The sequence below is a fragment of the Peromyscus leucopus genome, chromosome 2, assembly GCF_004664715.2.
Source record: "Peromyscus leucopus breed LL Stock chromosome 2, UCI_PerLeu_2.1, whole genome shotgun sequence".
NCBI classification, from domain to species: Eukaryota; Metazoa; Chordata; class Mammalia; order Rodentia; family Cricetidae; genus Peromyscus; species Peromyscus leucopus.
Window position 1 is genome coordinate 65993933 of NC_051064.1, and position 25455 is coordinate 66019387.

Sequence of the window (25455 nt, forward strand, 5' to 3'; positions counted from 1 at the left end):
TCACCTGGAAATCTATAAAGAGCAAAAAAACAGAGATCTGGTTCTCATCCCAGACTTAATGAAGCAAAACGTTGCCTGGGAAGAACCAGAAACCACAACACCACCTTGTTTTATTTTTACATTACTTTTCTCAAGGATCATGTTGAGAAACTGATTAAAGTTTTAGCTCTTCCCCCAGAGTGTTGCATGTCTATCTACATTCAATTTCATTGTTACAGGTCACTGATATCCATCTAAAGACCTCTTAGGACCTGAGATCTCCAAAATAGGAGATCTTTACATGTCTCAGCAGTTATAAAAATGCACTCCAGAGCCTAATAAGAAGAGGCAGTCCAGCTCCTGTGAGCTGGGTTAGACCCACTTAGTTCTCACCTGTAGATGATTTATGTAACCTGCTGGAGTCCAGGCTCATGACTCAGCAGCTCATGCAGAGAGCACAGCTTAGTGCTTGATGGACCTCCTATCAACCCACATTATACAACTATTCATTTCATTTTCACCAAATTAGCCTAATTCACATGGAAGAGGACTTCCTGTTTAGCCACTACTCACAAGGATGACACTGAGGCAGGTGTCTCATTGAATTAAGTGGGGGTTTTGAAAACTGCTTGCAGGACACATCAAAACAAATTATTAAAAAGGACAAGGATTATAGCTTCCCCAACCAACTGAACAAGCTTAATATACTTCTACCTATATAATATTTCTTACATCACACTCATTCAGTATCCTATTATGCCATTGGTGGATTGCTCTAGAAATAAGCCGCAGGATCCTGGAAGCAAATGACAATCACTGTATTACTTACCTAGACCTAGCTATCATAAAACCTGCTACAAAGAAGGCACTGAAGAGATAATTTGGAGGCTAAAGATAGTGGGTGAATAAATGAATTGATGGGTTCATTGGGGGTAAGTGGTCCATAGGTGGATGGAAGGATGATGGATAGATGGATGGGTGATGAGTTGGTGGAGGATGAATGGATAGACGGATGGATGAGATGGATGAGTTAGGTATATAGGTAAGAAATAGGCAGATGTGTAGATGAATAAATATAAAAGTGAATGAGTGGATAGACGGATTGGTAGAAGAATGGATGGATGGATGGATGGATGGATGGATGGATGGATGATGGTGAATGAGTTTGTGGGTGGATGGAAGGTGAATGAATAAATAGATAGCTATGTAGGTGAGTGGATAGATGAATAGGTGACTCATGAATAAAGGGAGAGATGGGTGAATGGGTTGGTGGTTAGATGAAAATGGGTAATTTTTCTCTTTAAATGTAATAGAAGATGGAACCATAAGTTCAAATCTAGAAAATTCAGATCAAGTACTACCATGCACTAGAAACCTATAGGGTCAAGGCATTTAACTTCCTTATAAAATATTCCCATATAGAATAGATTATTACGTCTACAGCAGGAGGTGGCAAATAAGAGCAAGGTATGATGCTATTTATCTACAAAATGTCATAATAAAACCCATTACTTTGGATGCTAACTTTTAAAAAATGAGTAAATAAATAAACATATCAATCTAACTTAGAGGTAAGAGTCATGTGATTGATTGATAGGACTTATAATACAATAAAATGCATTTATATTTTTAAAATAATGATAAAATAACTAGGGATTGAGCTTCACACCTGCAATCCCAGCGCCCTGAGGTCTACAATAGCATGTCCCAGGCCAACCAGGGCTACACAGCTAGACCTTGATTCAAAAAGCCATCCAACCACTCAGACAACATAGCACCTGAGTTTCTAAGGTGATTGTGGTGATTAACTTTGAGAACATTTTCCCAGAAAGCAGGACTATGGCAAGAGACAGATGCTGGGACCCAGGAAGTGGCTCTACATCTGCCTTCATCATTATCAGCTATTGGACACTGAACATATTGCACTTGCTGAATAAGAGAAATGGCAATACCTCTCTCTCTCTCTCTCTCTCTCTCTCTCTCTCTCTCTCTCTCTCTCTCTCTCTCTTTCTCCTCTCTCTCTCTTCTCTCTCTCTCTCTCTCTCTCTCTCTCTCTCTCTCTCTCCTCTGAAGAAGGCACTTATATAATATATATAATAGCCTTTCATTACTAGACAGCACACGTAAGTTTATAGAACTGTCAATAGAGATGGTTAATCTAGAAAAATGCCCATTGCTATCAATCTGATCATGTAGGGTGGGAAATCATGCTCCAGCTGTCAGATCTCTCATTGGAGGCTGAAGAGAAGAAAAGTTGCCCTGAGAGAACCACCACCACAGAAGCTCTACGAGCTACCTGTCCTTCCCAGGGCAAGTTTCACTACTTAAGAAAATTTCACCCACCTTGATAAAGCAAGGGTTGTTGCATTTCTTTCTGTATTTCCCTCTTCTACCCCCACCACTCTCCTCACCGATCAATATCCTTCATCCTGGCCCCTACATTGCCTTTCTCCCTCCTGGCCTTCCAGGCAGCAAACTTTGGGCCAGAGTCCCAGGTTCAGGGCCCAGCTTCTGCTTTCTGAATGAAAGGCCTAGGTGAGCCTCACCTCCATGGGCCTCAGCTCACCATCTTTGACCCACCTTGTGTCAGCCACTCCAGCCTGTTGCTGGGGGCTGCTGGCAGGATTCAGGGTAAGACAGCAAAGGACAGCTCCTGTCGCCCCCAAAGGGTCAGGAGTTCTAACCAGAAGAAACTAAAAAGTATCTGGTTTTGTTGTTGTTCAGGAACTGGGAGAAGTGAGACCCTCCCAGAATCAAACCAATCTCAGATTGAAGTCGAGAAAAGTCCTTTACTGAAAATGTCTACAGAAACATCCTCGTGTTTAATGAGGCTCTGGTGCCTTCTATGAGGGCTATATGGCTGAATGGACTGGGAGGGCCATCAGGGTTCTCAGGACAGTGCATGAGCTCCATCCTTTCTGCCAGGAGGCAGAAGAATTGGAAGTAGCGCTCTTGCCCAGAATCCTCAACTCACATCTTCCAAGCCACAGGAGCACCACAGCCCAAATGAACTCTCCAATGGTTAATGTCAACTCATCAGAACTTAGGCTCACTGAAGAGATAAGCCTCTGCTATGTATGCCATGACTTTCTGCATAGATTCACTGAAATAGGAAAACCTATTCTAACTGTGAGCAGCAAAGTCCAGTGAGCTGGGGTCTCACAAAAGAAAACAAACTGATCACCAGGAATTGTCTAACTCTCCTTCCTGCCTGTAGACACAATGTGACCAGCTTTCTTACATACCTGCCACCCTGCTTTCCACGCCATGATAGAATGCACCCCGCCCCCCCAAACAGTTCTCTAAAATGAAACCAGATTCCCTTAAATTGCTTTAGTCAGGTATTTGTTCACAACCAAGAGAAAAGTAACTCGAGTTCCTTGCCTTAGCAAAGTAGGAGAGACATGACAGACTTCTGTTAAGCCATGAAGGCCCTGCTCTGCAGGTCAACCAGCCCCGTGCCCATTCACACACACACACACACACACACACACACACACCACACACACACACACACACACACATGGTCTAGGTCAGCAATGTTCCAGAGCAGCTCAGGTGGAAACAAGGCCTATAAGCCTTGGGGTGTCTATATCTTTCTCAGCTCTTCTGAGGAGGAGGAGAGGAGGAGGAACAGCTGTGTGACCCTAGGCAGCTTGCTAACCCCCCCACCTCCCCCCCCCCCAGATACACATTATGTAGTCCACACTTGACACAGAATTCATGTGGCTCTTTCACAGACAACCTTATTTTACCTCTCTCCCATACGGAGACTCTGGTAGGCCCATTGACAAATGAATAAACTGAGGCCTGAGGAGACAATAAAGTACCCAAGTGAACACAGCATCTGGACTGTAGCAGACCTGCGGCTCTAATCTGTGTCTGGCTAGCTCCATCTCCATTGGCCTTTTCTCATATACTACCAGCAGCTACCAGACATCCATGTCCCCAATCTGTAATTTTTAAATCCTTCTGCATCCCATTTCCCATGCCCTAGGTCAACATTCAAGAGTAAACACAGGCAGAACCAGGTGCCTGGCAGGATGCATGCATAGAAAGAACAGGGCTCCTGGTAGCAGAATGCACTTGCCGGCAGGTGCTTTAGGGCATGTCTTCTGCACAGTGATGGGACAAGAGAGTCTTCACTTGTGGCAGAAATGATCAGTCTCCCAGAAACCCTTGAATAGCAGAAGCCGGCACATTATGCCAGTCATGTTGACACATGCCTGCAATCCCAGCACTCAGGAGGTTGAAGCAGGAAGATCACAAGTCTGAGGCCAGCCTGGGTTACATAGTGAGTTACCAGGCTAGCCAGTGCCAGGCTAGAGTCTGTCTCTACTGACAAAAAAAAAAAAGGTATATGAGCACTTTCTGCCAATGCTCAAAATAGCCCATATCTGTAAGTTTCAAAGCACACTAGCCATTGGGAACAGAGCCTTAGTCTAGGAGACGCTCTCCTCCACACAGACAATTTGGACCAAAGAAGTTCCTCTCAAAGGTCAAAATTCTGACAAATGGGAAAAAAAAATCCAATGGTAAATGACAGGTGAGTAAAAGTGGGGGGGGGGAATTATCAGGATAGTGGTACAAAGACCGTGGGTAAAAACTGGAATTTCATTTTCTCACCATGCAAAGTAGGTGTGTAATCTCTCCCTCCCCCAACTCTTCTGCAAATAAGGGGCTAGTGCTATCTGTGAAATAATTTATGACCCAGTGTGCTCCACTGTAAATGGCTGCTGTGTTTGCTGGCTGTAAAAACACCCCTGAGCACACTGACCTTCACAGGTGAGCTTTGGGTTTATAGCACAGAATATCGTTTTACTGCTTCGGCCCAGGCAACTCGTGTACTGGACACCTGTTGGGAGGGAGAGGGGGATCAAGTCCTCTGTGCTTTCAGGAAGAGGGATCCCACACAGGAACAAGGTGCCCCTCATGTGACCCAGCCAAGTCAAATAAGCTACCGAGATCCAGTCAAGTTTGGACCATAAGAGACATCCAGGTCCAAGGCGAGCCAACTCAATAGTCTCTGAGGACTGAGAACCGGAAGGGAGTTTAGGGTCAGAGACCAACATGCTGCAGTCCAAGGCAAGCATGCAGAAAATGTCAAGGGCTAAGCTGGAATAATCTAAATATGCTGGGAAATATGATGGACAGGAACAAGAGAGAGATCAAGACAGGAGCAAAATGTCCCAACTGCACAGTCCTCCCAAGGCAAAGTGACAGGTGTCTACAATATGTTCCAGAAGCAAACTGTGTACTCAAAAATTGAGTGGAGCAACAAGTGCAAAATTGAGGGCAATGAAAGCATCCTTTACTCTTTTTTGTTCTGCTCAGTCTGAGGAGGTATCATCAGCATCATTAGCATCAGCATCATCAGCACCATCAGCACCCCTAACTGTACCTCAGTATGTAGATTTCAAATGGGCGTGGAGATGGAACACACACACTCCTAAAAGGATAATTATAGAGCTGGGGCTGGAGCTCAGGAATAGAGTTCTTGCCTCACATCTATTAAGCTCTACATGTGGCCCCCTAACGCTTCTTTAAAAAAAAAAAGTCAGGATGGGGGGGTGACTTAATAGGTAAGAGCACTTGTCATCTGAGCCTGATAGCCTGAGTTTGATTCCCAGAACCCACAGTAAAGGGAAAGTTGTCCTCTGACCTCAACATAAGCACTGGGTCATGTGCACATCCACACCCACATGCATGAGCACACACAATAACAACAACAATAGAAAGAGTTGGAAGATTTAAAGAGAGATTCACTAAGAGTCCACCAGGGTCCACCTCATGGTGGACCTTTGATAGGCCAGCAATCAAGTCTCCACCAGAAACTTAACATGACCCTTGATAAAAGCCACAGGATGAGGTCTATGTCAATTGAGAACAGACAGAGGTATACAAAAGAACAAAAAATAAGGGCTAGGATGTAGCTTAGTGGTAGAGCATGTGCCTCCCCTACACGAGGCCTAAGGTTCAATTCCTTCCACTGTAAAAAGAAGAAAAAGAAACAACAATAATATGTCCACACTAAAAATCACACTTGAAGGACTCCTTGCCTTCACACAATGATGAAATCAAGAACAGGACAGTTTCTTCACATGGAGGCCCTGGAAAAAGGCTTCTCCCTCGGCTCTCATCCTGGCCGAATGAGGAAGAGTCAAACGGGCTGGCCTGCAGTTGCCCAACACCCTGGGCCTCTGGGGAGAAAGAAAGCGGAAGCTAGCCATTGTGTCCAGACCAAGTGAGAAACTTAGTGATTTCCATGCCTGGTGTTTTCAATTCTGGGCCTTTGAAGGTCATTTTAATTTTTTAATTGAAAAAATAAATAAACATTACAGTTGATGACCTGCCAGTTCCTCACACACACAATTATCACCAAGGGCCAGAGCCCCACCACCTTGTAAATAAGCAGGCAGAACTGTCTTGAGAGGACCCGAAGTCAGCGAGATAGAGGTTTCCTCACATGGGTCCCTGCTCCCCTGATTATACACACCCCAACGCCAGTGAAGCCTCAGACTAGACTTCTTCGCACCATGACCCAGAGCCTGACCCTTGCTGAGACAGTCCTGACACTCAGTGGAAATTGACACATAGCTTTGATTACTAAATAAGGATGTAGAGTTGGCCATACTGTTCAGTGGTACCTAGAGCACTTGCCTAGAGTGTGCAAGCCCTGGATACCATCCCCAGCATGGCAGTGTGTGTGTCCATATGCACATACACATTCATCCCTATAAGGACATACGTGGGGGCTAGCATCAAGATGTACAAGGAAGAAAGGAAAGAGGCCGATGCAGACCTGGCTTGGAATCTTAGCCAGCAGAGAGCTAAGCAATCTACTGGCAAGAGCAAGGCAAGGCGACATTGGCAAAATACCCTGAAGATCACAGAGCCAAACCACATCCCATCCACTACAGAGTCTCACTGTTCTTCGATCCCCAGGCAGGGAAGAGTGCTATAAAAGAAACAGAGCAGGGAAGGAGCTCTCTTCTGGCTTGTCCAAGGTAGAAGCGAACGAGCTGAAGTCAGCATTTGAACTCTGGCGACTCCAGATCTATGGGCTATGAACCTACGGTCTAAATCTACTGTGTTCGCTCACTACTGGGGCTAGGACACGGCAGCTACTTGGTGAATATTTGCCAAATAAATTTGACTAATAAACAAGATGTGTGGGGCTTTGGATGTAACCCAGCGAGTCATTTTAACCCCTAAAGAAGGGGAACACTAACATCCATCCAGTCATTCTTTACTCCATACATATTTGATGATCATCTGTCGGATCATCACACTAGGAAAAAAAATGCAGGAAACAGGATAGACACAGTCCGCAATCCTCCCTGGGTTCACAAACAAGTAGGAGAGGATGCATAAGATAATTATAGATTATAATAATGCTATGAAGAAATAGACAGGGGATGGATATAAATTATTGGCAAAGGCCACTTGGCTGATCAGCCAGGAAAACTTCTGGAAAGGAGTCTTTCAGGAGCTGAAGAGTGGAAATGAAAAACAGCCATCCAGGCAGAGAAAAGAAAGACATGCCCTTGAAGCATATAAGAATTCAAAGTCTGGGGTGAGAAAAAGAGTAGATGAGAGCCGGGCGTTGGTGGCGCACGCCTTTAATCCCAGCACTCGGAGGCAGAGGCAGGTGGATCTCTGTGAGTTCAAGGCCAGCCTGGGCTACAGAGTGAGTTCCAGGACAGGCTCCAAAGCTACACAGAGAAACCCTGTCTCGAAAAACCAAAAAAAAAAAAAAAAAAAAGTACATGAGAGAGAAGATACTCACTGTAGATGTAGAGGTCAACTACATACAGATGCACATCATTTCATTTTTTCCCTATACAACATTCTCCCTCCTTCTTTAGCAGCAGAATGTCATTTTCCTTTGACATGAGGCTTGATTAATATTGATTCCACTTCCCAGCACAGAGATGAGACTATAATCTATGCTTGGTTAATTGAATCCCGCCTCCTCTCACCTATCCCCATTGACCCCCACCATTCATGTTATGAAGTTCTCTTGTGCCTGGGCCACCGGGACACTCAATCAGGTCAAGAAACAAGACCCTGCCCAGAGCTGTTAGTGAAGGTATGGGCTACACGGGGAAGCTGTGCACAAGAAGGAAGCCAGTCCATGGCCACTCGGAGCGGAGGCGGACCTCCAGCTCCCGTGAACCCTTCTTCCGGCTGAACCTGGAATTTTCATCCCTCCCATTTCTTCCTTTTCTCAACCAAACTGGAGACAGGCGTTGCGTGACTTAGAATTCTGACCTGCTGGTGGCTGAGTGACATGAAGAGACCTGAAAGTGGAAGCAGAGAAACCCATCAGGGAGTTAAATCGGGGAGCGGGGGTAGGAGAGGAGAATGAGGCTGCCTCTGCACAGAACCCAGAGCTAGGAGGCAAGTGCTTGCTCGAGCATGTATGGCCTCCTCTATGTGGTCTCTACACAGCTCTAGTTGGTGTGGAATGTGGAACTGCTCATGCTCTGTGTTCGAGTCTTCATTGGCCCAGATCCCTCTAGAGGCCTGAATTATCCTCCCCCTCTGTCTCTCAGTTCATAAATCCCAGTATACAAGTTGCTTTCTGGAAATAGATCAGTGAGTTCCTCGTTGATTTTCCACCCCATTTCATCTTTGTGTGGCATGATCATAGTCCATGGTTATTTTTTAGATCACGTGTCCCTTTGGCCTCTCCCAGAGGCATCTACACTTGAGGAAGCCAGGGACTGTGCCTGTCTCCTTCAGCTACTGAACACAGCTTGGCGCATGCAGGTACTTGGCAAGTATATAGTAAAGAAATGCTTTCCCCATGAAGAACTGATCATAGCTTGAAGAAATAGATATGTTCACCCAACGAACATTATGCGATGCACATGTATACTAAAACATCTCATAGAGCCAGGTGTGGGGCTATAACCCCAGCACTCAGGAGTCTGAGACAGAAAGATCACAAGTTTGAAACTAACTACATAAAGACATTGTGCCTCCAAAACAAACAACAGCCAAGTATGGTGGTCCATGCCAGTAATTCCATCACTTGGGAGGTAGAGGATCGGGAGTTCAAGGTCATGCTCAGACACATGGTGAGTTCAAGGACAACCTGAGCTCCATGAGCTCTAGGAAAGAAGAGTGAAAGACAGAGGAAGGGAGGGAAGGAGGGAGGAAAACTCATGGGGTACTCCATAAATCTGTATAACTTGTATGTTTCTACTGAGACTTACATAATTGTAATAATATAGTTAGAAAGAGTCATGGCCAGGTAAAATTGTGTAAAAATAGAGACCCATAAACAAGTGAACAATGGTGTCCCGAGTAGGGCATTTACGGTCTAAGAAAAATATAATTATTGAGTTTTGGGAAAGTGTCTGAAATAATGTCAGTTGATAAAAGATGAATAAAGCATTGCATAGATTGTACTAATATTTAGAAATGGATGCAGGCCTACAATCCAAACCTAAGTACACACAGATAACTACAGGAAGGGAGGTGCAAAAATAAACAAGTCATGTGGAAAGCAGGTAGATCCGGGGATTTTTTTATAGCACTTTTTATTTCCTTACAAGTTGAATTAACAGTAAGTAGGTAACATGGAATTGGGCAACATGCTGACTCAGAATAGAACACTCTAGACTATTGAGCCCGTGGGAGTCATGCCAACCTTTTGGAACAGCTTGAAGGTCAAATGGGTTCCTCAACTTAGAAGCTCCCAGTTCAGTAGCTGGGTGTGGCGCTCTGTGCCATTTAACCTCGACACTCAGGAGGCTGACATAGGAGAATCATGAGTTCAAGACCTGCCTGGGCTACAGAATACCATCCTGCCTCAATCCTTGCCCCTAAAAAAGAAGTGCCATGATTAGGTTTAGTGCATACAATGAATAACAACTACAATAGAAACTACTAAGCTCCCCTGTCTTAGAAAAGAGAAAGAAGGGCTGGAGACGTTAAACAGTGGTTGAGCACATTCTCCGCTCTTCTAGAGGACCTGAGATCTGTTCCCAGCACCCACCTGAGGCAGCTCACAAGTGTCTCTAACTCCTGCAACAGGGGATCCTATGCCTCTGGCTTCCTCAGGCACCTGCTTTCACATGCACATAGCCGCATGCAGGTACATTCCTCCACATAGTTAAAAGTAATGATAATGAACCTGGAGAGAGAACAGAGGGGGGATGGAGAGAGCTCCAGCACAACCTATATAACCCTGGGAATGCACTTAGTCTCTTATTTTTTAATGTTTTGAAAAAGGATCTTGTATAGCCCGGGCTAGCCTTGAACTTACCACATAGACGAGGGCAACTTTGAACTTCTGATCTATCTGCCTCGATCTCCTGAGTGCTGTGATCACAGATAGTGCCACAGTGCCCAGTTTATGTGGTTCATGCTAGTCACCAAGAGCCTCGTGCGTGATGGGCAAGCACTCGCCCATCAAAGCTCCATACCTAGCTTGTATTCTCTCCTGAGCCTTACTTTCCCCCATGTGCAAAAGTAGCTGACCGTGGCATGGGTCTTACAGAAAGCTCTTAGGTAGCTGCCTGGTCCAAGTGAGCCCTCCTAAAATCTCATCAGCAGCACAGTCATCAATGCTAGGCAGAGAGAGCCAAGGGAACAAAAGCTTCAATCAAGCCTCGTATTTTTCCACCCCTTGATCTGGTTGGTGCTGACTATTCCTTTATTGTTCTTAACTGAGTGCAGGGGGAAAGGCCTTTTAATGGGCAAAGAAGGGAAGAAAGAATGAATCACTGGGTCCTTCAAGAGAGGGGACTTTTAAAAAATTATTATTCCTATGCAACATCAAAAGGGCACTTAATAGTTGCAAAATGGTTTACAATCACTTACTGGCTGGCTGCTCCTGGGGTGCTATGTCAGAGAAGCTAAGTATTGCTCTCTTCTGAAGGTTGCTGTGTGCTTGGGGCTTTGGATAAATGATAGGTCAGGTGCCATCCATGCTGCCAAAGAGCTGCCTCTTCGGTTAGAGAAGAATCTGGAGCTGCAGGAGCTACAAGATTGAATGCAAAAGTCAGACAGGGGAGAGTCCGCCCTCCCAGTGGCACTCACACCAGTCTGCTGTTCCATCCCCTCACCCTGGCACACTTCCTGGACACCTCACTTCTGATCAGGGGGGCGGGTTTGTAGGGGAGCCGTGGTTCATGCCCTTCATTTGACCTGTAGTCTGACATTCAGGCGCTACACATTCACTGGAGGCTCTCTGTGGAACAAACAGCCTGAGTCTTTCCCAGCCTCCCCTCCTGCTACTCTCACCAATGGTGGGCAAGTAGACAACAAATGCTTGCAGTCCCTACCCCCCTCCAAATTAATACACGGACACCCTAACCTGGACAGGGATGATGGTGACCAGGTGGGGCTATGGCAGGCAATTAATGCCCCTCTCAATGAGCCCCAGAAAACTTGCTCACCTCTTCCACTAAGTGGGGCCCAGCAATATGGCATCATCAAGTAATGGGAAAGCAAGACCTCAGAAGACTCTTTGCTTTACCAGAGCTTTCTTCTTGGACTTCCCAGGCGCTACAACTGTGAGAAATGACTTCTTCTTGTTTATAACCTTCCCAATTTGTAGGATTTTGATATAGGGGCCCAAACAAGCAGGCACCGCACACACAGGAGATAGCCAAGGGCACCCTCTCGTGTTCTCTCAGCTGTGTGAGGACGCGAGGACATGTTCAAAGACTCACAGCTCTCACCAGGCTGGCCCGGTGGACCAGGAGCTTCCTGCCTCCAGACCCGTGAGCCATTGATGTCTGTTCTCTGAGACACAGTCTATGGCTCATTTGCCATTTCAACCCACGCTAAGGCTCTCTGCTTTGCCCTTATCCTGCTAACGTCCCAACTGCCCCCCAAATTTTACTCCATGGAGGTGCTAAAACCCCCATCTCTAGGGCCTGCAACCCCTGTGGGTTTAACTATGCAGACACGTAACTACTGAATTTTGGGGGTTATGTCAATCTGTCAGTCGGCCCATGGGACACATGTGTGATTAGTTTCCACGTTCCTTATACTGAGCACTGGATCTTCTTCACTAAACACGTGTTATGTTGGAGGAGAAAAGACTGAGGCAGGAGAATCACGAGTTCAATGCCTCTGTGAGACATCGAGTAAGATAAAAACCAACAAACAAAAGTAAAAAAAAAAAAAACAAAAAACAAAAAAACAGCCTAGGTAACTTAGGGAGACTACTTCAAAATTAAAAAAGTAATAAGTGGATGAGGGTATACAGCTCAGAGCTTGCCTGGCAGGCACAAGGCCCTGGGTTTGATCCCAAGCACTGCAAAAATAGAACCAAGCCCAGATACATAACCTTTAAAACTGAGTGTGGTGGCCTGGGCCTGTAATCCCAGCACTCAGAAGCAGAGGCAGGAGAGTCTGGAGTTTGTGGTCATCTTTGGCTATATAGAGTGAGTTCAAGGCCAGTCTATGCTACATGAAACTCTATCTCAAGAAAGAAAAAATTTGGGCTGGGCAGTGGTGGCGCACGCCTTTAGTCCCAGCCCTTGGGAGGCAGGGCCAGGAGGATCTCTGTGAGTTCAAGGCCAACCTGGTCTACAGAGCAAGATCCAGGACAGGCACCAAAACTACAAAACTACACAGAGAAACCCTGTCTTGCGGGGGGAAGAAAGAAAGAAAGAAAGAAAGAAAGAAAGAAAGAAAGAAAGAAAGAAAGAAAGAAAGAAAGAAAGAAAGAAAGAAAGAAAGAAAGAAAGAAAAAGAAAGAAAGAAAGAAAGAAAGAAAACCAACGAACTTCAGCAAATACATTTTCTTTATAAAAAGCCGCCAGGGATGATGCGGGGAGTGCCTTAAAAGAGTGAGGACCTGAGTTTGGGACCCAGAACTCACATAAAAATGTCGGAGGTGGGGGCACATACCTTGTAATTCCAGCACTGCGAGTGGAGAGAGAAGGACACTTGGGGCTCAACGGCTTGCTGGTGTATCATAACTGGGGAGCCTCAAGACAACGAGAGACCCTGCCTCAAAGGAAGTGGATAGCATTTCTAAGGATGACACTGGAGGTTGTCCTCTGGCCTACACACACACACACACACACACACACACACACACACATATAATTATATATGCAATTTTCAAAGTCTGGTGCTTCCCCACAGGAAGTTCTAAAGCCCCACCTTGGAGGTCAGCTAAGAGGAGACAATCACTCCCATCTTCCAGGTGAAGAGAATGAGACCCAAAGAAAGAGTGAGTCACTTGCCCAAGCTCAACACCATTGACAAGGGACTAGTCAGGAAATCCTCTAGTCCAATGACAGATAAAGAGAACCATGAAACCCCTTAGAAGCTGGTTACAGAAAGAGCACTGACCACAGAAAGATGTGAAATAGCGTGTTCATGTTAAAAAGTAAGAGAAAAGTATGGCCCAGCATCATCAAAATGGCCAAAGAGGCAAGAAGTACCTGTAAAGACACAACACAAGCTGGGCGGTGGTGGTGCACGCCTTTAATCCCAGCACTTGGAAGGCAGAGGCAGGCGGATCTCTGTGAGTTCCAGGCCAGCCTGGTCTCCAAATCAAGTTCCAGGAAAGTTGCAAAGTTATACAGAGAAACCCTGTCTTGAAAAACAAACAAACAAACAAAGACACAACACACACACATGTAGTGGGTAGCCTCCCCTCGCCCCGCCTCGTAGGCGTGACAGTTGCCAGAGTCTCAATGGGGGTTGGAACTTCCAGAACCAAGCTGGAATGGCTACCCACTACACACACACACACACACACACACACACACACACACACACACACACACCCTGAGGAAGAGGATGAGCTCCTCCTGACAAAGGTGGGTCCTGTACACCCAGACCCATGGGGAAGACTTAATTCTCGAATGCTTTCCCCAATTCTAATCACAAAGGCCTCTTTAAAGTCCAACAGTCCTGTCACTGGAACTATATTCACTAGGACCAAGTCTCTTCCTCCTTAGAGTTGATGCTGGCCCTTTCCAGAATGTTCTTGAATAACTTCTTCATCTTATGCAAATGAAAGGGCTCTATCTGCCTGAAAAGTTTTGGAGCAGAGTATTGGTGTAGTCAAGACTGAGCTTCAAGAACTGGTGTTTTATTTTACTTGGTTTTTCAAGACAGGGTTTCTCTGAGAAGCCATGGCTGTCCTGGAACTAGCTCTGTAGAATAGGCTGGAGTGCTGGGATTAAAGGTGTGCACCACCTCCCAGATGTTGACTAATAATTGTGTCTGTTTAGTTGGTTATGTTGTTGTTGTTCCTTTGTTTTGTTTTGCTCTTTTTGAGACAGCATCTCCTGTAACCCAGATGGGCTCCAAACTCTGTATGTATCTGAGGATTACCTTGAATACCTGGTCCTCCTGCTTCCAAGTCCCCAGTGCTGGGGTCCCAGGCATGCATCACCAGTGCCCACTTTATGTACACTGGAATCAAACTCCCAGGGCTTTGTATATGCTAGGCTGACCTCTATCTCCAACCCAAGCAAACTCATTTTCCCAGGGAGGAATGGGGCTGTTCTTGGACTCACACAAACACACCAAGAAGGTAAGTAGAGACCACATTGGAGACTGGAAAACCTATGTCCTTTACCCCCAAAGCTGGCTGGAACCATTCTCCCTTTCCCTCTTTACCTACCCCTGATTTCTTTTTGTCTTTGGGAGTCTGGGGGAGAGAGAGAGAGAGAGAGAGACTATTTACTGTTTACTTGTCTCACCCACACCCAGGTGCTGTAGCCTCACAACCTCAAGTCCATCTGGCACCTGAGCACATGGAACAAAGTACCCACGAGGTCCATTTCTCTGGAACCAAGTCTAACGTCCAGAAAACAGAATCCAATTGGCTGAGCTCATCTTTATAAGCCACAGTCCCAATCAGTGATCAGTGGTCTCTAGCTTACCTAGGAATCAGCTCTTCTAGGGTTCAAGGTCCATCTCTGGTCTACAGAGCTGTTGCCAAGAAAAGCCAGGTACAGTCATCAGTCATGTCTGCTTGGATGCAGAAGACTAGAATACGTGATGCCAACACAGCTAACACCATTGCCCAGGAACTCATGAGAAATAAACAAACTCCTATCCATGCCTCAGCTCCCCATTCTAGAGGTACCTTACCTGGTACTCTTGCCACACAATGGGAACCCAAGGAACTCTCACCGTGTTAGCCTGCTGTCCTCACTAGACAGGACCTAGACACCGTCGTCACCTTTGTAGGGAACCTGGTGCCGGGCACAGAGGAGATCAAAAGCCAGCCTGGGCCCAATGAACAACTGAGTGAATCATCTCCTAAATAAAATGATGAGTTGTGCTGTGTCTAGGTAAATTAAAGCAAATGTCAAGATGAGGGGAAGGAGAGGGACAATTAAGGGGTGAGGGTCTTGGCATGGCATGGTGGCTGCCCCTATAACCACAGCACTTTTGAGGTGAAAACAAAAGGATCACGAGTTCAAGTTTAGCTTTGGCTAGCTAGCAAATTTGAGACTAGCCTCAGCTACATGAGACCCTGTTTCAAAAAGTAAAAAATGTAGGGAGATTCTACAAAAAAAAAAAAAAAAAAAAAAAAAAAGCCAAAAGAAAAAAAGCATTCCTAAAGAGGAGATAAGGAAACGTGTGATGTGCTGGGAGGTAGCTCGGTTGGCAGCCTGCCTGCCTAGCATGTGTGAAGCCCTGGGTTCAGTCCCCACCACTGTGTAAAGCAGGACATGGTGCTATACACCTATATTCCCAGCACTCTCAAGGTAGAGGCAGAAGGATCAGAAGTTCAAGGTCATAGACCAGTGAGATGGCTCAGTGTGTAAAGCTGCTTGCTACCAAGCCTAATGGCCTAAGTTTTATCCCTCAAACCCACGCAGTGGAAGTAGAGAACTCACTCTCAAAACTTACACACACACAGAGAGAGAGAGAGAGAGAGAGAGAGAGAGAGAGAGAGAGAGAGAGAGAGACACTAAACAAACAAATAATAAAGTTCAAGGTCATCATCTGCAGAGCCATCCCAAGGTGAGCCTGGGATAGCTCCATGGCAGTGCCTTCTACTTCCAGATGTTTTTTTTTTTTTTTGATTCCACAACATAGCAGGTGGGATAGCAGACTCGATCTTAACGTCACCGTCCATGTCTGTAACATGAAGGTAGCAGCAGCAGCTTTGCTGCCTGGCTGAAAAGTAAGGATGATGTAGGAATCGTGCCGGGCAGAGCACCTGGGACGAGTCCAAAGTGTCAGGTGTCCATAGCCTCTGGGTTAAAGGGGCTCTTTCAGAACTCGCCAGACCACTCCAGGTGAACCCTGTGGAAAAGGCGGTCAGTGATCAGGGGACTTGGGCAGGTACACAGTGGCGTTATTCAAGTGTCCTCCAACGTAAAGCTAGCGCCTGAGGCAGCAGGGTTGTCTGCGTGCTGCTGGCTGGCAGTAGGAGGTCTGCACAGGCCAATAACAACGTTACGATGTTAATCATTACAGTGCTGTGTCTGCTTCTGTCTGGGAACGAGGCATGGCGATCTTTGTTCCCCCTCTATAAAGATGAAAGGTGAGTGCTGCTGAAAGTGATGAGTCCCAGCAGGGAGAATGGCATGCCCGCCCTGCCACCTGGCTGGAAAGACTTCAACTCCCAGCTCCCCACATTTTCCTGCCACCTGGCTGGAAAGACTTCAATTCCCAGCTCCCCACATTTTCCGTGGCGTCCTTGGGAGTAAAGCCTGAGTCTCTGCAGATACAGGACCAGGGAGGCAGATTTGCTCCTCCAGGGAAGCCAGTTGTCTTACTCAGGGTTACTACTGCTGTGATGAAACACCGTGACCAAAAGCAACTTGGGGAGGAAAGAGTTTATTGAGCTTACACTTTCACATCATAGTCCATCTCTGAAGAAAGTCAGGACAGGAACTCAAACAGGGCAGGAACTTGGAAGCAGGAGCTGAGGCAGAGGCCATGGATGGGTGTTGCTTTCTGGCTTAGTCTTCATGGCTTACTCAGCTTGCTCTCTTATAGCACCAAGGACCACCATTTAGGGGTAGTTCTGCCCACAATGAGCTGTACCCTCCCCCATCAATTACTAATGAAGAAAATGCCTACAGCCTTACCTACAGCCCTATCTTATGGAGGCATTTTCTCAGTTGAGGCTTCCTCCTCTCCAATGACTGCAGCTTGTGTCAAGCTGATATAAAACTACCCAGCACACCAGGCCAAGTCATTCAAAGGACAGTTTCATGTAGCTGATTGGCAAGAGAGTTAGAAGACATGGTAAAGATATGTATGCCCAAGAGGTGTAAATGTGTATCCCCATAAAAATCTCAAACACAGATGTTCATGTGACATTATTCTCAAGAGCCAAAAGGTGGAAATATGTGAAGAAGATGGGTCTCATGTAAAAAGGCTTGCCACACAAGTCTAATGACCTCAGTTTGATATCTGGAAGTCACCATAAAAAGCTGGATTCAATGGTGTGCATTATAATCCCAGCACTCCCACAGTGAGTTGGGAAGTAGAGACAAAAGAATCAGTCAGAAGCTCATGGCCCAGCTCTCCTGGAATACACTGTACAGTGGCAGACACCAGAGAACCCCCACCTCAACAAGAGAAAGAGAACGGACTCCCAAAGCTTTCTTCTGACTTTCACACAGAGGCCATGGCATGCACATGCACACATACATACAAATATAAATAAATAAACACACTTTTTTCAAGGTAGAAACAATTCTAATTCCAGCTACTTTCAGAGATGAGGCAAAAGAAGCACAAATTCAAAGCCAGACTGGGTTACAGAGTGAGCTCAAAGCCAGCCTGAATAACTTAATGAGACCTTGCATTAAAATCAAAAGCTAAAGGACTAGAAATGCAGCTCAGTGGCTGATGCATGGCACTTGTTTAGCATGTATGAGACCCTAGATTCTGTGCCCAGTAATAAAACAAAGAGAAGAGAGAAGGGGGGGCTAGGGAGGGATGGAAACACCTCAAATGCCCCAAATGTCCATCTATTAGTGGATGTAGGATATAATTCATTCTTGCCAAATGCCCAGGCAAGGCAAATCCATAGAAACAGATGGCAGGTGAGGGACACCAGGAGTGTAGGGGGAAAGAAATGGGAGCTGATTACTAATAATTGTTGGGGTGATAAAAATGTGCAAGTCCATGAATACATTAAAAGCCTAGCATAACACTTGAAACAAATGAACTGTATGGTGTGGAAATGGTATCTTCAACAAAGCTGTTTGAACAGTTCACATCTAGAGTCAGGGTCCAAATCACAGCTCCTCCATCTTTGGTAAAATCCTGAGCAACGATCATTGTTCAGGTGGCAGATCCACAGTCTTGAACAAGGCAGACAACACCTTGCCCTTGTGGCCTGTATGTTTTGCTAAGGAACTCTGCAAAGTTAAAAATAAATAAGCAAATGTAGGCATAATGAGATTCTGAAGCAAATACAGAGCTTAAAGAGAGAATCCTTGAGAATGCAGAAGTCTGCTCATAACGGGAGCCATTCCAGGCAGAGACTGGCATGTCCAAAGGCATGGGGTAGGAAGAGGTTGGTTTGTTAAAGGCACAGATCAGGAGGGCCGGAGCACTTCTTTATGAGCTACCCTGGACAAGTTTAGGTTTTCTGAATCCTCTCATCAGGGAGACATATCAATCCTATGTATTGATATTACATTAATTCCTAGTACCCCGTTCTGTGCTGGATACGGACACCTAAATATGACGTTTCTTTCCACCATCTACATCCCCTCCTGCCATGCCGATGATGCCTCCAGCATGGGATATATACTCTACAAAGGAACCAAAGATGTGCACAGCATTCTCCTAATAACAGTGTGAGCCAGGGAGATGCCTGGCCCTGGATGCTGCATGGCACCGGCCGCAGAATTCATCTATGATGGCTCAGGAACTGTCTCCCTTGAATGAATGGGACTTGCCTAGTCCTTCTCAGGTCTTTGTTGACCAGTGTGTCCAGAAGAGCTACCATTGTGGTGACCAGTCTCCAAGGACTGCCTCTCAGCAGGCACCAGGCTTATCTGCAAACTTGTCTGAGTCAGAAAGCTCTGTTAAAGACAATGTGATACTGCTGTGTATTTTGCTTTTGAGGTTTTATTTGTATTTGGTGTGTGTGTGAGAGAGAGAGAATGTGTGCATGAATGTGTGTGTATGTGAGTGTACGTGAGTGTTGTGGTGTATGAGTGTGTGTGTGTGTGTGTGTGTGTGTGTGTGTGTGTGTGTGTGTGTGTGTAGCTGAAGACGACCTTGAAGTCCTGTTCCTCCTGGTGCCACCTCCCAAATGCCTGGCTGCAGATGTGGTTTATAGGGGCTGAAGTTTGGGACTGAAGCCCATCTGGATGCAGATTTGCTTCTTTCTGCCTGAGTGCCAGAAGTATGGAACAGTATCCTCTGGTCTCTTTCCTCTGACAGCATCAACCTTCCTGCGACTGTTTCCGGAACATCTCATGTGGAAAACAGAGTCCTCACACTATTGGCTGTGGGCAAGTTTATACAGTTAGTTGACAGAAGAGCCTAGATAGGAATTGTGGAAGTCTGCCTCCGGATTCCTAATGTTTTCTTTTCTTGAAGATTTATTTATCTTTTTTTTTTTTTTTTTTAAATGTATGAGTGTTTGCCTGTGTGTATGTATGTGCAGCCCATGCTTGCTTGGCATCCAAGGAGGCCAGAAGAAAACCTCTGATGCCCTGGCTCTGAGGCAGAAGGCAACCTGGTCTCACAGATTTTTCAAAGGCACCATGAATCCTCCCTTGGCAGTACATGTGGGCTCACACTGTGTCTCCAGTCATGGGAGAGCTAGGCTGCCCCTAGGGGTCAGGGAAATGCTAGTGGTGCTGGCTTGGAGACACACTCACCTCCTCCACCTCCTCTACTTCTCCATCCACCACATGGCCAATAGCCTCTATTTCTCCAGGGGCCATTGAGGTAATGCAATTTTAGGGTCTAGTACAAGAGCTGGTGCATGTTTTTATTTAAAACAATAGTAATCAGAGTTCTCAATTACTGTACAGTGTTGTTCTTGTTTTGTGGTTTTGGGGGACTTTTGTTTTTGAGACATGGTCTCACTATGTTGTGCAGATTGGCCTTGAAGTCCTAAGGCCAGTCCTTGAAGTCCCTGAGTAAGTAGCTGGGGTGATTGGCCCATACCATCGTTTCCAGCACTGTGGTAAATCTGATACATCTTGTGTTATTCTCACAGAATCTCCTTACCATTCGTCTCATTTTACAGTTGAAGAAAGAGAAACTAAAAGATCTGTGAGGTTGCAAGTTCAAGGGGAGGCGGCTACCAGTTTATCCATCAGGATCTGAACCTGTAGGGAAGTCTCAGAGCCTCATGAGACTGGCTCCATTCTCCAGAACCTTGCTGAGTCCTTCCCGGGAGATCACACACCACCTCCACCCAAGTTCATGTCTAGGTGGTCATGACTGATGACAGGGACAGTGTGGACGATGACTAAGGCCATTCGGTAGCTCTAGATGAATCCAGTACCATGTTCACAAAGGTGACCCAGCAATATCTCACTTCGTCCTTCAGGTAGATACATAACACAGAGCTTCCCTGGGTACTGGAAATGAAGACAAGCAACAAGGTGAGTCCTCCCAGGTTACACCACCAGGCCATCAGAACTAGGCCCAACTCAGTCCTAGGCTGAGTTCCAGAAAAATGGTGGCTAGATAATAAGTTATCTTGCCTCTGGGAGGCCAGGCAGCCCTGTGTCTACACAGGAAAACCGAGGTAGATAAATGCAGGAATTCACAGCCCTATAAAAAATGAATTAAGATAAAACACATACCCTTACTACTTAATGAGTGAGCTTTACGAACAGCAATGCATGACAATGACTCAGAGGAACACAATTATCTTATCATGAGTTAGAGGCAATCAATTTTCATTTCTAAGCAAATACCATATTTCCTCCATCCTAACACACCTAGGAGTTTTTTGGGGGTGGGGGTTATTTTTGGTTTTTCCACATTTCTGAAGTCTGGGTACAACGTACCACAGATATGTATTTTGACTGGGCATCTTCCTTCTCCCTAAAGCCAAAGTGTTGAACTGAGAATCTGACCTTCAACCAATGCTGTCTTAGACTTGATGGCTCCCTTCCTCTCTTACCTCTGCCCTAGACAACGCAGCTCTCCCCGCTCCCACCTTCCTCTCTTTAGTTCAAGTCCCAAGAAGAAAGCTGTGTCTCCCTCTAAAGCTTGGGAGATGCCTGACTTGTTTTCTCCTTGTCCTGGGATCGTGCAGGGGCAGACACAAGGAAGAATGATGTAGGAAAACTGGAAAAAGAATGCCTCTTCCCCCGTCCAAGACCACCCAAAACCCTGATCCCTAATGTGAAGAATGACATGGTTAACTGAGCCTGGATCTGAGGAGCTGGAGAATGCAGCAGCTTCATTGCAGCCCAGCTCTGGGTTCCAGGCGTGAGGGCAGCTCACTTCCAGGCCTCTTGTCCATGCTCCTAGATGTCTGCCTAGAGGCTTGTCAAATGAGAAGAGACAGAAGATGCTGCCTTCTTGGAGGTAATAAGGCTGTATGTACTAGACAGGTCCCATTGCCTCTCTCCTGAGCCCAAAGCTCCTCTGCTTCATGCCACGCCACCCACAATTCTCAGGACAAACACGAACCTCCCTGTGGGCTTCTATCTAGATGTGGCACTTATGGCTGCCGTGTACTGGAGACTCCTCCCTCTCTCCCACAGTTGTGAAAATAGGTATATAATGTGAAAGGAGGCACAGGGGCTGGCCTCTGAACTTAAGAGGCAGAGGCAGGGGAAACTTTGCTGGTTCAAAAGCAGGCTGGGCTACAGAGTGAAAACCTATTGGAAAATAAATAAAAATTAAAAGCAGGACTAAGGACGCAGCTCAGTTGGTAGCATGCTTGTTTAGTATGCATGAGGTCCTGGTTCCTCCATGGTACCCTATAAACTAGGTGTGGTGGTGCCTACCTGTAATCCCAGCTCTTAAGAAGTGGAGGTGCGAAGATCAGAAAGTCAAGTCATCCTTATCTATGCAATGAGTCTGAGATCAGCCTCATTGGATACAGAATACCTCATATGGGATACATAATAACTTGCTTTTTAAAAAAATGTAAGAAAGAAAGTGGTTGCTGGGCTGTGGTGGTGCACACCTTTAATCCCAGCACTCGGGAGGCAGAGGCAGGAGGATCTCCATGAGGCCAGCCTGGTCTACAGAGCGAGTTCCAGGAAAGGCGCAAAGCTACACAGAGAAACCCTGTCTCAAAAAGCCAAATAAAAAGCGGGGGAGTCAAAGAATTCCCCAGTTCAGGGCCAATCAGTCCAGAATGTGAAGTACTAGGTTCAGGCCTTGCCCCTTACCCTTCCTCTGTTTGAAATGAATGTAACCCCTGTCCATCTCTGACAGTTTCCCAGCTCCCTTCCAGCCTCACCTGCAGATATTATAGCAGAGCTACCTTAAAGCTCTTCTATGCTTCAGAGGGCTCCTTAGCAAGAGCCCTCGGCCAGTTACCATTTTTGTTCATGTTTCTTGACAAGATGTTGCTCTGTCCCCACCCTCAGGGACAGAACTAGAGAATGGGACCAGGTCCCCAGGCTAAGATGTGTGTGAAGGAGGGGGTATCAGGGGAAGGTGGAAGGTGAGTTGCCTACAAAGTCTTCAAGATGAGTTTCGTGGAGGCAGATAGCTAGCAAGCAAGGGAATCCGTTGGGAAGAGCTGACCCCAAGGAACACAGCCAACCAACAGGGCATCTCTGCGGGCAGAGATGGATTCACCATCCCAGTTCTATCACCCACAAGCTATCCTACCCTGGGTCATGACTTACTTGCCTGTAAAATGGGAACACTAAACAATGCTTAACATTCAGGGTCCAAGAATGCTTGGGACAGTGCCCAGCACCTACCTAATTCTATGGTCTTGTTCACTACTGCCCAGAGCTTTAAGTACGTTATTATCTCATAGAGTCTTCACAAGCCTGGGAAGAAATAATTAGTCCATAGATGAAAAACCTGAGGCCCAAGTCCCACTGCTGGGCTCCAGCAGGCCTGAGGTTTACAGGCTCCCTGTTCTTGATGACATCACACTGTGCCCTATCAGGTTTCCTGCCAGAGAGTTAGGATAGAAAAGGATAGTGTGGAGAGGAAGAGGAGATAAAGGATGTAGTAGAGAAAATAATGCCAGTGGAACTCCTGCTTTGAATTGTTCCAGTGGAAGGCAGGAGAGAGGGCAGTGGAATAGGCTGGGAGGGTGCATTTGCGTCTTGAACTTTACAAGGCCTCCTCCTAAGAGGGACAGCAGCTGTAGGCTGAGGACCAGCAGAGACCTTCAAGTCTTTCCCTGTAATGCTACCCTATAGTCTCTGAGCCTCTGCTGTGAACTGCAGCTCACAGGTCAGGCCAGCACTGTCACGAGGGGACAGAGAAGAGCAGAGAGGCAGACCCAGCCATGATTCAGCATAGAGCCACCTCCAGGGTTAACTACCTAGGACACCCTGTCATTCCCAGGCTTCTTGGGTTCCAGATAGCTCATCATGACAGAGCAAATGGGAAACTGGCCTAGAGGGGAGAGAGCCACCATCCATCCTGATAGCAGAGCACGGCTAGCCTGTGGGCCAGCCACCTTCCTCATCACAGGGGTCAGCAATACAGCCCAGGCAGAAGCCTGACTCCACAATGGACAGAGGAGTCCTCTCCTGGAACTTAATGCCCACTCCCAGACTCAACAAATATTAAGCAGGAAAGGGGCTACCTGAGACCTGCCTCAAGGGCCTGCTTGGTTGGCTGCAGAAGACGACAAGGTCATTTGAAACTGGAAAACATTATTAGCAAGATCAGAATGTGAGTCTCCCAACACCTAATCCCTGGTCTCTAGGGCACATGTATATAAGACCCAGAGTTCTGCTTTGGGTCAGCCCTAGCTAGCAATTTTCACTGTTCTGGAAGCTTCCTTTTGCCTTTTGATTAATAGTTCTGAGATAAAGGATGACACAGTGTGTGTGTGTGTGTGTGTGTGTGTGTGTGTGTGTGTGTGTGTTCATTCCACAGAAAACATGCATCCAGTGTCTTGAGCCTTGAGCCATACTGCCCTTCAGGACTGGGAGATAAAGCTATTTGCCAAACAGATAAAATACCTTTGTGGGGGATGTGCCCTTCCACTAGGAGGCCCTGTTGTCTTATGGGGGCATAGCAAGAGCATCCCAGGTAAGTCTGTATGTAGACTCAGGTATACAGTGAGGAGTTACAGCCCTTTCCTGGTCCTCAAGGGGTTCGGAACAAACCTTGTGGAAGTAATTCCTGTGTGTGCTCTGTCTCCCACTCTGTGGGCCTACAGCACATGCAGACCCACCTGATGAGCTTCTCCTAAGTTTGAGTGCCTTTCCGCCCATCACTGACTTCCTGATCCTCACACAGAGGGACTCCACCTATCTTACCACTTGATGGCCACGCTGTGGGGACTCTTGAATCATGGAGGAGCTGCTGAATGAAACCATCGATTGTGACTCTGGTAGTTCCTCTGGAGCACCTAGGTGATAACCATCTAGACGACTCCTGACTGTCCTCTACATCAGATGAGACGTGGGAGATGAAAGGACCTTGGAACCAACATGCCAGCAATGATATCGGTCTTATTATCCCCCATAAAAATGGCACCAGTTAAGTGCCTCTCTGGGAAAAGACTCGGCTGGGGAGGTCCTAGTTTTAGCTGGAGTGTGCCTGTGTGTAAGTGGGAGTGCATTTAGGCCAGGAAAGCCATCTGGACCCCGAAAGAACACCGTAGCTTCAAGCAGCTTTCACCAGCACCTGCCTGGCTGGCCTGGCTCCCAGAGACACGCCGCTGCCCAGACCACCAGGCCCTGCCTGATTCAGCGCTGAGCAGAGAGAAAAGAGAGGGCACCCTTAGTACCCCTGCCCTCCAGTTGCCCAGTTGTCCAGCTGTTTCTTAGCTGCAGCCAGTGGATCTCCAGGCAGGACGGAAGCACTGTCCGGCCGTAAATGACCACTGGCTCCAGGCTGGCCGCCCGCCCTGGCCGCCCGCACGGAAGGGCCGGACTTTACCCAGCAAATCGGGAAGGAACTGGAGCCTCTGAACTTGGGACTTGGGCTCCATCGATAAGGCCAGTGGACAAACAGAGGGCAGGGGCCAGAGCTCCCCTTTATACACACAGAAGCTTGGCTCCGGGCTGATACATCGAGATCTTTGCCCTTTAGTTCAAACAGGAAATCTTAAAATGGAAAATGAGCTGCGTAAGGAAGGGGCGCGGCCACCAGCCTACAGGGAAAGACAGCAGGTTGTTGGCAAAGAGCGTGCTGGGGCTTCATGCAGTGAAGGGACCGGTGCTGCGTGGTATGTTTAAAAGAATTCAACCAGCTGTAAATGCCAGAAAGCAAGCGGGCAGGTGAGGATGCCCTGTGGGTAGCTTAGGGCAGAGGAGAGTCAGGAAGCCAGCTTGAGCTACTTCTTCCTGGAGGGACCTGTGGAGAAGGATATCACCCAATGGAACCTCAGTTTCTCCATCCGTAAATGGGGCTGGCAGTAATATC